We start from the raw sequence: 12,711 nt of genomic DNA, 5'->3' as shown, positions 1-12,711 counted from the left end.
TATTTTCTTGATGGTGAGAGATGTTAAGCATCTTTTCATGTGTCGGCCATCTGGATGTCTTCTTTGGAAAAATGTCTGTTCATGTTTTCTGCCCACTTCTTAACTAGATTATTTATTTTTGGGGTGTTGAGTCTGGTAAGTTCTTTATAGATTTTGGATTCTAACCCTTTATCTGATATGTTATTTGCAAATATCTTCTCAGATTCCATACATTGCTTTCTAGTTTTGTTGATTGTTTCCTTCCTAAAACCTGTGCAGAAGGTTTTTATTTGGATGAAGTCCCAATAATTTATTTTTCCTTTTGTTTCCCTTGCCTCAGTAGACATATCTAGTAAGAAACTGCTACAGCCAATGTAAAAGAGATTACTTACCTGTACTCTCCTCTAGGATTTTCATGGTTTCCTGTCTTACATTTAGGTCTCTCATCCGTTTTGAATTTATTTTTTGTATGGTATAAGAAAGTGGTCCAGTTTCATTCTTCTGCATGTCACTGTCCAGTTCTCCCAACGCTATTTGTTGAAGAGCCTGTCTTTTTTCCATTAGATATTCTTCCCTGCTTGGTTGAAGAATAATTGACCATATAGCTGTGGGTTCGTTTCTGGGTTTTCTATTCTGTTCCATTGATCTATGTGTCTATTCTGGTGCCAGTACCATACCATCTTGATCACTACAGCTTTGTAATATAATTTGAAGTCCAGAATTGTGATATCTCCAGCTTTGCTTTTCTTTTTCAAGTATGTTTGGCTCTTCAGGGTTTTTTGTGGCTCCATAAAAATTTTAGGGTTGTTTGTTCTAGCTCTGTGGAAAATACTGGTGGTATTTTGGTAGGGATTACATTAAATGTGTAGATCGCTTTGGGTAATACAGACACCATGATCCTGGACAGCTGTGCCACATCAGCAAGAGCCAGGGCTGTTGGGATCCAGGTGTGTGCTTAGCCCTTGAGCTGTACTGAAAAGACCTCCTTGGCAGAGATGAGCCCTGCTTTGTGTCTGGGTGACCCCTGTAGCCACTGAGAAGAATGGTAACTCAGTGTTATCAGCAACCTGGCTATGGGTTATATTCAGGGAATGATTTTGAAATAACTTCACAAGGTGCAAACTGGAGACTTATCAGGGGCCTCGTGGCTCCCTCCTGAACCAGGCATTAACCCTTTAGTTCCTAATCATGGAGAAGCCTCGGGAGGTCAATTGGGTAAGCTCAATGCCTGTTTACCACATGGATTGGATGTTCTTCAGTATGTAGTTGGTAAGGCTGTGTATATGCATGCCCATGGATTATCAGTCTTGGTGGCATCCCTCCTCCCCACATCCCTCACCCTTTAAACCTCCCCATGGGAAAGGCTCACACACTGATGATATAATCAAAGCACAGACTTGAACAGGGAACACAGCCATCCCAGGTGGCTGTAAGCTCTAAGGGCTCTGGCCCAGCTACCTCTTTGGGACAAGTTGACACTAACATGACTGAGTTCCTGAACTAATGATTGTCCAAGATAGTGGACCTCAGAACCACACGGCCCTGGACATTACCTTAACTAGTGAGGGAAAGTGTAAGGGGTATTGTAAGTACCCTTATCTGGAAAACCAGATCTCACCTAGGATTTATGAGGCCCCAGCCAAGGGGGATTGGCCACGATGTGCATGGAAAAGGGGCTGGGACCTTCTAGGGTATTTCTGGACTAAATCAATTGTACAAGGAGTTTCAGAAATCCTAGTTCATGAGCAGCAGGAATGAGGCTCAGCTGTAGCCTTAGATTCTGCATCACAAATATTTTCCCTGGATACAAAACCAGCAGGAAAAGGAATCATAAGGCCAGAGGCAAGAGTCCCAAGAGGATTCAAATCTAAGGTAAAGGGTCAACCATGGACCTGATAGAGGGTGATGGAGGAGGTGAAATCCTGCCTGCCCTTAGTCCACTGGTGAATAATCTTCCTCTGGCCTTTTCCTTTTTGTATTGTACATTTTCATGTTTTTACAATTTTTCCACATTTAGCACAGATGGAATTCTAGAGATTGACCTTGAAATCTACAGTTCCTAGTTGGTTGTCAAAAGAAACCTAAACGAGACAAGTAGAAAATATTCCTCTTCCTCTAAAACTAGAAAAGCAGCCACCACCCTGGGTGAGGAAATCGTCCTTGCAAATGTCTAATTTAAAGACACACACATTTCAGAGGTTATAACCATGCCCTGTGAAAGCACCTCCACCTGTCAATCCCAGGAGTTCTGAGGGATATAGTCTGAGCTCCTTGTCCAGGTTAATGGCACTGAAATGCTTATATCTATCAAATAACCCAACAACTCTGCAAGACTTATTTGAAAGAGAAATGAGAGCATCCGTACCTTATTTAAATTAACACAGGAATGAAAGGACAAAACTGCAATTCCCAGGCTACAGAGAAACAGGATTTTAATATAATATTCAAATATAAGATTTGCTATTTATAACAAATAAATATTGGCACTCCCCACATGGTAAATAATTTTTTTGCCTTTTATACAAATGACCTCCCCAAATCCTTCCTCTCCCTAACCTCATTCTTGTGTGGTCTTATAAAGTTCAGGTTGCATTGGCGAATGGTACATGCAGCTGCATGAGATTTGACATTAACGTTTCCCAGCTGGGCTCCTCCTCCACAGTATAGCTAGAGGGACTAGCTGAGCTACGCTGGGTGTTTTAGCAAAGTCCCTGCTGCTGAATTAGGACTGCATCTGAGCTGGTCACAAGACTTGGAGTGGGAGCTGCCACTGGTACTGAGCTCTGTGTTGGGAGCCTGGCTGCTGAAAGAAAGGGCTGGCTTAATTTGGGGGGGCGGGGAGGTCCTGAAGGACATCCATCTCCTGCCCCTGCCTCTCACTGCACTCTGTTAGAGGCACTGTACTAAGTACTTGGTCAGTCACCAGCATACACTGCCTCCAGCTTTCTGATAGATCATATAGCATCATCACTCCATTTCACAGAAGAGGAAACTGAGGCCCAGGGAGGTGAGGCAACTGGCCCCATTGCAGGGTTCACTAGCAGTGAGGCTGGGATCCCAGCTCCAGGCTGTCAGACTACCCAAGCCTGAACCTATTTTTTTTTTTTAATTTTTTTAGTGTTCATTGATTTTTGAGGGAGAGAAACAGTGTGAGTGGGGAAGGGGCAGAGAGAGTGGGAGACACAGAATCTGAAGCAGACTCCAGGCTGTGAGTTGTCAGCACAGAGCCCAATGCTGGGCTCGAACTCATGAACCCTGAGATAATGACCTGAGCCAAAGTTGTCAGAGGCTTAACTGACTGAACTACCCAGGTGTTCCCCCCACCCCACCAAGCCTGCACTTATACACAAATCTTTGAGTACCAGGAGACCACCCTGCCAGCCCTGGTCTGGGCACTCCACAGCGTCAGGATGGTGTGTTTTTTCTTGGCCTTGAAGGTGTTGCTGGCCAACTCAAATGAGGGCTCTAATTGACATGACAGTTTGTAGCTACCAGACAGAGGGTCAGCTATGAGGCTACCAGGGACCACACTCAGGTCTCCCTCCTAGTACCTACCTAGAAGCTGGAGTCTGGGCACCTAGCTATTACCAGGCAACAGGATTTGACACTAACCAAAGGGAGGGCCATGGACACAGATCTCTGGGGCTGGTTCGCAGAGAGAGAGCCTGCCTCTGCCATCCCCAATTCTTGTCCTGGCTTCACCTCTCTATCTTGCTGAGCACATCCATGGCCCAGAACCAGGCCCCAGTATTCTTGCCAGGCACAATGCTTTAATTGTTGCATGCCAACTGGAGGAGCTCAGTCTGGGCATTCATTTCCAACTCCTGGAGCCAGAGGAAGGACAAGATGTCGACAAGGCCTGGGTGGGGAGCACCTGGAAAAATTCTTGAATATATCTTTTGGTGCATGTATTATGCATCCCTGAATTGTATAGAGAGCAGTATATACAAAGTTGCATACACCTATTATTGCATTTATTTAGGATCTTGAGCAAAATTTTGTTTTTTTAAACCATTTTTTAAGATATAATTGACATACAAAAAGCTGTATATAATTGGTGTGTACAACTTGATGAATTTGAAGACAAGTATTCAGCCATGAAACCACCCCAATCAAGGTCATAAATGTATCTATTTCCTCCAAAAGTTTCCTCCTGCCCCCCCTTTTTTTCTTTTGTGGGTAAGAGCATATCTTAGTCTGTTTGTACTGTTATAACAGAATACCATGAATGGGATGGCTTAAACAACAAACATTTATTTCTCACAGTTCTGGAGGCTAAAGGTCAAGACCAAAGCACCAGCAATTTCTGTGTCTGGTGAGAATCCACCACCTGATTCATATACTGTCATTTTCTTGCTATGTCTGCACATGGCAGACGGGATGAGAGAGCTCTCTTGAGTCTCTTTCATAATCCTATTCATAAGGACTACACTACCATGACCTCATCACTCCCAAAGGCCCCACATTCTAATGCCATCACATTGAGGGTTAAGATTTCAACAAAGAAATAGGGGGCACAAACATTCAGTCGATGGCAGAGCACTTAAAATAAGACCTAACTTTTTAGCAAAATTTTAAGTATACAATACAGTATTGTTAACTATAGACACTCTTCCAACACAATTTTGAGTTGAAGTAGTGCAATTGATATCCTCACCTTGTTCCTGATCTTAGTAGGAAAGCATTTAGTCTTTCACTGTTAATGTTATGTTAATGTTATGATGTTGGCCTTAGGCTTTTCATAGATACCCTTATAGTCTAGGGAGTTTTTCTCTATTGCTAGTTTTTTAAGATTGTTTTAAAATCAAGAATGGATGTTGAATTTTGTCAAAATTTTTTTCTTCATATATTAAGATGATCATTAGAGTTGCTTCAGTAGTCTATTAAAATGATAAATCATGGGAATCTACCCCTGAAGCCAAGAGCACACTGTATACACTGTATGTTAGCTAATGTGACAATAAATTATATTTAAAAATAAAATGAAGTGAAATAAAATAAGATAAAATAAAATGATAAGTCACAACAATTGAGTTTTAAAAGTTAAACCAAATGCATTGCTACAATGAAACCTAGCTGGCCAAGGTGCTTTAGCCTTTTTATATATTGTTGGATTTGACTGATTAAAATTTTGGTAATGATTTTTGCACCAACGCAAAAAGATGTCTGTGATTTTCTTATATTTTTACAGGTTTGGTGTCAGAGTAATGCTGGCCTCAGAGAATGTTTGGGAAATTCCTTTCTTTACAGTATTCTAGGAGAGCTTGTGGAGAACTGGTATTATTTCTTATTTAAATGTTTAGTATAATTAACACATGAGGCCATCTGTGCTTGTAATTCTTTTATGCAGTGACCACAAATTCAATTTCTTTCTTTTAAATTAATTTATTTAAATTCAAGTTAGTTGGGGCGCCTGGGTGGCGCAGTCTGTTGAGCGTCCGACTTCCGCCAGGTCACGATCTCGCGGTCTGTGAGTTCGAGACCCGCGTCGGGCTCTGGGCTGATGGCTCAGAGCCTGGAGCCTGTTTCCGATTCTGTGTCTCCCTCTCTCTCTGCCCCTCCCCCGTTCATGCTGTGTCTCTCTCTGTCCCAAAAATAAATTCAAGTTAGTTAACATACAATGTTGTGTTGGTTTCAAGAGTAGAACACAGTGATTCATCACTTACATATAACACCCAGTGCTCATCCTAACCACAAATTCAATTTCTTCAATACATAATTTCTTATGTATTTCTTCTTCTGTGAGATTTGGGATTTTTTGTGATTCAAGGAATTTGTGTGTCTCGTCACAGTTGTCAAATTTATTGACTAAGTTATTCATAACAGTCTCTTATTTTTCTTTGAATATCTATAGAATCTGTAGTGATGTCATTTCTCATTCTTCATATCAGTAATTCATATCTTTTTCTTTCATCTTTCCCAGTTAGTCTGGCTAAAGGCTTATTGATTTTATTGTTCTTCTAAAAGAACCAAGTTTTGGTTTAATTAAATCTTTCTGTTATTCTTCCTTTTTCTATTTTATTAATTTTGTCATTAGTTTATTGTTTCTTCTGGTTACCTTGTGTTTAATTTGATCTTTCTTTCTTGAAGTATAGTGACACACAATGTTATGTTATTTTTAGATGTACAACACAGTGCATTGACAGTTCCATACCTTATGCAGTGCTCATCATGACATGTATAGTTACTGTCTGTCACCATACAATGTTATTACAATATTATCGACCATATTCCTTATGCTATACTTTTCATCCCCATAAGTTTTCAATTTTATAACTAGAAATTTGTACCTCTTAATCTCCTTCACCTCTTCATGCATTCCCCAAGGCCATTCTTTTTCTTTTATGTAAGCATTTACTGCTATATTATTTTGAAGTTTGATTACTGAATTATAGTTGACATATAGTGTTGGATTTAGGTGTACAACACTAGTGACTCAACAGTTCAGTGCATTACTCAGTGCTCACCATGATAAATGTCGTTAACATCCGTCACTATAAATATCACAGTATCATTAACTGTATTCCGTATGCTGTAATTTTCATCCCTGTTATTTATTTATTTTATAAATAGAAGTTGTTACCTCTTAAACTTTTCGCCCTAGTTTTCTCATCCTTCCAAAATTTTTGCCTCCAGCTACCACCAATTTCTTGTCTGTATTTATGAATCTGTTTCCATTTTCTCTTTTTTTCCCCCTTTACTGCTTTAGCTGCATGTCACATGTTCAGTATGTTTTGTTTTTATTTTAGCTCTAAAGCTTTATAGTTTCACTTTTTATTTCTTCTTCAATTCATGGGCTATTTTTAAATGCGCTACTGAGTTTCCAAATATTTGGAGAATTTTCAGATATCTTCTTGTTATTGATTTCTATTTAATTACATTGTGGTCAGAGAATGCTCTTTGTATGATTTAAATCTATTTAAATTAGTTGAGACTTATTAGATTGTTCAGAGTTCATTCATTTCTCCTGGTCTCTAATGCTACCATCCTGACATGAGAGACTTAAATCCCTTGTCTATATTATTCCAGTATTATAATTTCCCTACTTTTACATTTGTCTTCTTCCCATCTAGTCTCAACAAAAGAGCCAGAAGGATACTTTTAAAACTCTTTCTGGCTCTTTTGTTGAGACTAGATAGAAAGAAGACAAGTGTAAAAGTAAGATATGGTCTTGAACTTAAGACAGATCAACCTCTACTGATGACTTTCTATTGGTTTCTCAAGTCATGCACAGTCAGACCAAAGACCTAACTGCCTACAAGGCCTTACCCAAACAGATTCCTTGTTACTTCTAACCTTTATCTCCTACCAATCCTGATAGTCAATCTAGCCTCCTTTCAGTTTCTCCAATATGCGAAGCATTCTCCCATCTCAGACCCTTGGCAGTTTCTACTCCCGCTGTCTAAAATGTTCCATCCCTTAGATAAAAACAGCAACTTTTTTTTCCTGTTCCTCTGAAGCTGTTTTCTTAAATCCTTCCTTCTTACAGAAGCCTACTCTGACACTAGACCACTTGAAATTTCTGTGCCATCCTCAACACTCCTTGTCCCTGTCACCTTGCTCATAAAAAGAAACTTATAGGGCGCCTGGGTGGCGCAGTCGGTTAAGCGTCCGACTTCAGCCAGGTCACGATCTCGCAGTCCGTGAGTTCGAGCCCCGCGTCAGGCTCTGGGCTGATGGCTCGGAGCCTGGAGCCTGTTTCGGATTCTGTGTCTCCCTCTTTCTCTGCCCCTCCCCCGTTCATGCTCTGTCTCTCTCTGTCCACCAAAAAAATAAAAACGTTGAAAAAAAAATTAAAAAAAAAAAGAAACATATATAACTTAATATAATTAAGTGATATAAAACTCATTATCTCATAACATATCATATGCTTTACATATTTTTTTTGACTGATAGTGTCCTCCCTCTATAACATCAATTCCTCAAAGGGAGAAAATTTGACTTGTTAGAATATAAGTAGTTATAGAATACAAATTTATTTTTTTGATTAAAAAATGTTTTATGTTCATTTATTTTTGAGAGAGTGAGAGTCAGACAGAGGAAAATCAGGGGAGGGGCAGAGAAAGAGGGAGACACAGAATTCAAAGCAGGCTCCAGGCTCTGAGCTGTCAGCACAGAGCCTGATGCGGGGCTCAAACTCATGAACTGCGAGATCATGACCCGGGCCGAAGTCAGACGCTTAACCAACTGAGCCACCCAGGTGACCCTAGAATACAAGTTTACTTAATAAGTGATATCCCAAGCATAAATTTATCTTTGCTTCAACTAGAAATGAATTGTCTCAGTTTGGACAGAAACAATCCTCATTTTTCCAAACAAGAAGGAAGAAAAATAGAGACAATTGCACCAAGGAGAGTCCTGTAGAGGGAAAAAGACTTAGGATCATGCACTGTGTTAAGAGCATTGATTGCCTTATGCATCTCTGTTGGGTTCTTTCCACCATGAGCACAATAGAATTAATGAGAGAAGCTAAAAGCTTTGCATTTTATTGAGTGTTTAGGAAGTTGTGATACAATGTTTTATTAATCAGCTACCTCATTAAGAAGACAAGTATTTTAAACTTCCTTGCTCTGAAAACTAGGAACTACACTATGTTTCTATAGCTCTGGGGAACTAGTTTCTGTAGAGAAACTAAAATATGGACTATCATTAATTTTTATGCAATGATTTTTAATGACACCTTAATTGCTAAAGCAACTCAATTTTATAAACATTAAAAGTGACTCAAATAAGGGGTGCCTGGGTGGCTCGGTTGAGCGTCGGACTTCGGCTCAGGTCATGGTCTTGTGGTTCGTGGGTTCAAGCCCCAGGTCGGGCTCTGTGCTAACAAGCAGCTCAGAGCCTGGAGCCTGCTTCGGATTCTGTGTGTGTGTCTCTCTCTGCTGCTCATGCTCTGCCTCTCTCTGTCTCTCAAAAATAAATAAATGTTAAAAAAAATTTTTTTAAGTAACTCAAATAAGATGTCAAATACACATTTCACTCTGTATTTAACAAGTATTGTCTCAGGGGCACTGGGCTAGCCCAGTCAGTGGAGTGTGTGACTCTTGATCTCAGGGTTGTGATTTCAAGTCCTACTTGGGTGTAGAGATTACTTAAAATCATTTTTAAAAACACATTTGACAGTTCCAGTATTCAGCTTGGAAGTGAAGAATTTAAAGAGTGAGAGGAGAACTTTATGAAATTTTATTTCATACTTATAGCCCCTGGGAGTATACGGATCACAAATAGGAAGGACTATTGAAAGGAGGGTGTATGGAGCAAAAAGTAACATTGGTCACCTGAGTACACAGTTTTTGAGGAGAACTCTGGGTCAGTGGGTCAGTGGATGACATAAGAACAAGAATAGGGGACTGTCACTTTGGAGAATAAGATTTCCTTTCTGAGAAGTTGCCCCATGGCTCCTTTTATATCTCTGTTCCTCAGGCTGTAGATGAAGGGGTTCAGCATGGGGGTGACCACTATGTACATCACTGAAGCAATTATGTCTTTGTCATTGGAGTTGCTTGATGATGGGAAAAAGTGCAGTACCGTGATTGTCCCACAGAACAGAAATACCACAGAGAGGTGGGAGCCATAGGTGGCCAAAGCTTTATATATCCCCTTGATCGAGGGAAATCTCAGGATGGTGGCCCCAATGCGACCATAAGAGACTAGAGCACCAATAAATGACAGGGTAATGACCAATTCCCCAACAGTGAAGATAAAAACTTCATTGAGGTAAGTGAGCTGGAGAGTTTAAGCAGGGCAGCAAGGTCACAGAAGAAGTGGGAGATGGTGTTGTCAGCACAAAAGGACAGTTGAGCCAGGAAGATGGTGTGGGACAGGGCACTTGTACAGGAGAGGGAACCAGGATCCAGCCAGAATAAATATACACAGCTTCTCCCTCATGATGGTGGTGTAGTGTAAAGGGTGGCAAATGGCCATGTACCTCTCATATGCCATCACTGCAAGAAGAAGTTTATTGATACAGCCAAAAAAATATGGAAAAAATATATCTGTGTTACACAGCTTGCATAGGGGATGGACTGATCCCAAGTATGCATGTTTATCAGCATCTTGGGGATGGTGACAGATGAGAAGGAGACATCAGTGAAGGCCAAGTGGCTGAGGAAGAAGTACATGGGGGTGTGGAGGCGAGAGTCCACCCTGATGAGCAGGATGATGAGCAGGTTCCCCAGCACCATGATCAGGTACATGCCCAGGAACAGGGTGAAGAACATGGCCTGCTGCTCTGGCTGGATGGGGAGCCCCAGGAGAAGGAACTCAGACATGCTGTTCTGGTTCTCCCTCCTTATGCAGCTTTCTGTCTGCTTAGATTGAAGGAATATAGGGAATGTTCCAGATGATAAATAGCAATAGTGGCAATCATAGCAGGCAATCATAGCAGGGTTATTTACTTTCTACTGAGGAATTCCTCAGGGTATTTCCCACATTCTATGGCCTGAATCCCCACCCTTCCCATCAGAGCTCCAATGACCAAGAAAATTCCCAACAATGTAAACCAGGGGAAATTTCTTTCTTCATCTAACAATGTGTTGGACACCATATTCTTTCCTGGAGAAAAAAGAAAGAGAACTCACATTCTAAAGAGTAGCCTGTTCCAGGGGCACCTGGGTGGCTTAGTTGGTTGAGTGTCCAACTTCGGCTCAGGTCATGATCTCACAGCTCATGAGTTCGAGCCCCGAGTCAGGCTCTGTGGTGACAGCTCAGAGCCTGGAGCCTGCTTCAGATTCTGTGTCTCCCTCTCTCTCTCGCTCCCCCTCCACTGCTCACACTGTCTCTCTCTCTCAAAAATAAACATTAATTTAAAAAAAAAAAAGAGTAGCCTCTTTAAGCACAGTTTCAGAGCAGTGTATCTGTGACTAGACATCTGGTAAGTTCTGGCCCCATGCCTTTCTAGCTAGTCTCCACAGCTTACTCTCTCTTAGCCTCAGTTCGCACTTCTGCAGGGTAAGTATAGCATGCCTACACATAAGGTTCGCAGAAGAATTAAGTGACTCAGTGAGAGAATATTAGAACAGAGTTCTTCATATAGTAAACACACAGATATGTCATCTGACATCTTCATTCCAGTGTAGGTGTCCAAATAAATCCTGGGTTGATCTTTAGAAACCCAATGTACCAGAAATGTGAGGTGGGCACTAGCAAGAAACAGGTAGCTGCTCTAAAAGTTGTGTTAACCTGTGTGAGCTCTCACCTTCCCAAGGAAACTGCACAGACACACCTCCTAAAGCCTGGGGTTAATTTCCCAATGGAATTTAGCTTGCCATATTTTATTTAATTTGAGAAAAATAAATTATACTTCACCCATCTCTATATTTGTCCATTTCTCTGCTTCTATCTTCAGCAAATCGAACTGGCTCAGATCTAAGTATTCACATGTAGTAAAGCATCTGAATATTTGTCCTAGGGCCTGAGAGCTAGTAGATGCTATGATTGGTGATGCCTGTTAGAATTAATATTGACCTGATTGACATGACTATTTTCCATTAGTGATCTTAATGTAATTGCGACTTATTGAACAAGTATTCTAATATGTGCCAGACAAAACAAAGGGATTTTTGCACATGCATATTGCATATATATGTGTGATTGCTACATCTAGTGTATGTGTGTGCATGTGCATATGTGCTAAAGCTAAGAAATGTTAAGAAACCAGCCCGTGGTCACACAGCCAGGAACTGCTGGAGTCACCATTCTTTATTCATTTCTTTAATTTTCTGCTGCTATTGAACATACTCTTCCTCCCCTTCTGTAGTTGAGCAGAAGAGCTCAATTTGAGCTCAAATTTCAGTGAGACACTTTGAGACACATTTCAGTGTTTGAAAGAGGAATTCTGTGTTCTGTAGCACCTCAACCACCAGCTCAGATGTCTGCCATCACTCATTCCTGCAGCCATCTATGTTCCTACAGCCTACATCTTACAAATGCCTTTCACATACTGTCAATAGTACGCAATCAATATCTATTGTGTCTGAAAAGAAGAGAGCACAGTGACTTTTTCCTTCCATTCTCCTAACATGAGGAGTGAAGTCACTTCTACACATACACTCTGTAGTCTATGTGGTGGTGGCACTTGATCTCAGAAGCAAGTTTTGGATGCTCTTGTCACTAGAGGCAGACACTTCCCGTTGCTGTGAGGGACAGCGGCCAATAGAGTTCAAATACCCACACTCCTGGAGAAGGAAACTGGAATTAACACACAGGGCTCCATATCTAGTAGTAGATTCTTATTCCAGGCCAGGGGGATTCTCAGGGACACTAGGACATTGGGAGGAAGGAGGTGACTTTACTCCCCTACTGAGAACTTGCTGCTTATTGACAGTTGCTGGGTGACTAGAGTCAAGACCTCTGGCTTCTCTGGGGTGGACTGCAGAGGGAGCCAGAAATCCTGATGCAGGAATGGTGCCAAGACATCAGGGGCAAGCCAGTAGGAAGGGAACCTTCACCTGTGTATAAATATCACTGTGACCTATACTCAGCAGTGAAGCTGTAACCTAAGGTTTGAAAGAGGATCCTTGCACAGGCTTGCTGTTACAACTGTCACAACATATTCTCCTGCCTTAGAGTTACCTGAATGTAGTCAGTTCAGTCAGCCTCCATTGGGGGAATAATTACACAGCAGGCTACTGTTTACTGGGTGCTCACTGTGTGCCTGAAATGGATAAAACTGTTGTAAATGATATCCTGCAAATGCTATTATTATCCTCATTTATGTTTAAGGCTGCTGGC

General features: G+C 41.1%; 2 protein-coding genes and 1 pseudogene across 9 annotated transcripts in view; 2 read left to right on the top strand and 1 right to left on the bottom strand.

Annotated features, from left to right (window-relative positions):
* The window catches only part of LOC111559126 (olfactory receptor 1L8-like), a 397,653-nt gene that overhangs the window by 284,118 nt on the left and 100,824 nt on the right, over positions 1–12,711 (top strand). The window lies entirely within an intron of this gene.
* LOC111557539 (olfactory receptor 1L8-like) overlaps positions 1–12,711 on the top strand; it is a 356,757-nt gene that overhangs the window by 284,119 nt on the left and 59,927 nt on the right. The gene's annotated exons all lie outside the window — the stretch shown is intronic.
* Positions 9,298–10,361, bottom strand: LOC101095928 (annotated as a pseudogene).

This window comes from Felis catus, chromosome D4 (assembly GCF_018350175.1).
Source record: "Felis catus isolate Fca126 chromosome D4, F.catus_Fca126_mat1.0, whole genome shotgun sequence".
NCBI classification, from domain to species: Eukaryota; Metazoa; Chordata; class Mammalia; order Carnivora; family Felidae; genus Felis; species Felis catus.
Note: the sequence above shows the minus strand (reverse complement) of the source record. Positions and strands in the feature narration are given on the sequence as shown.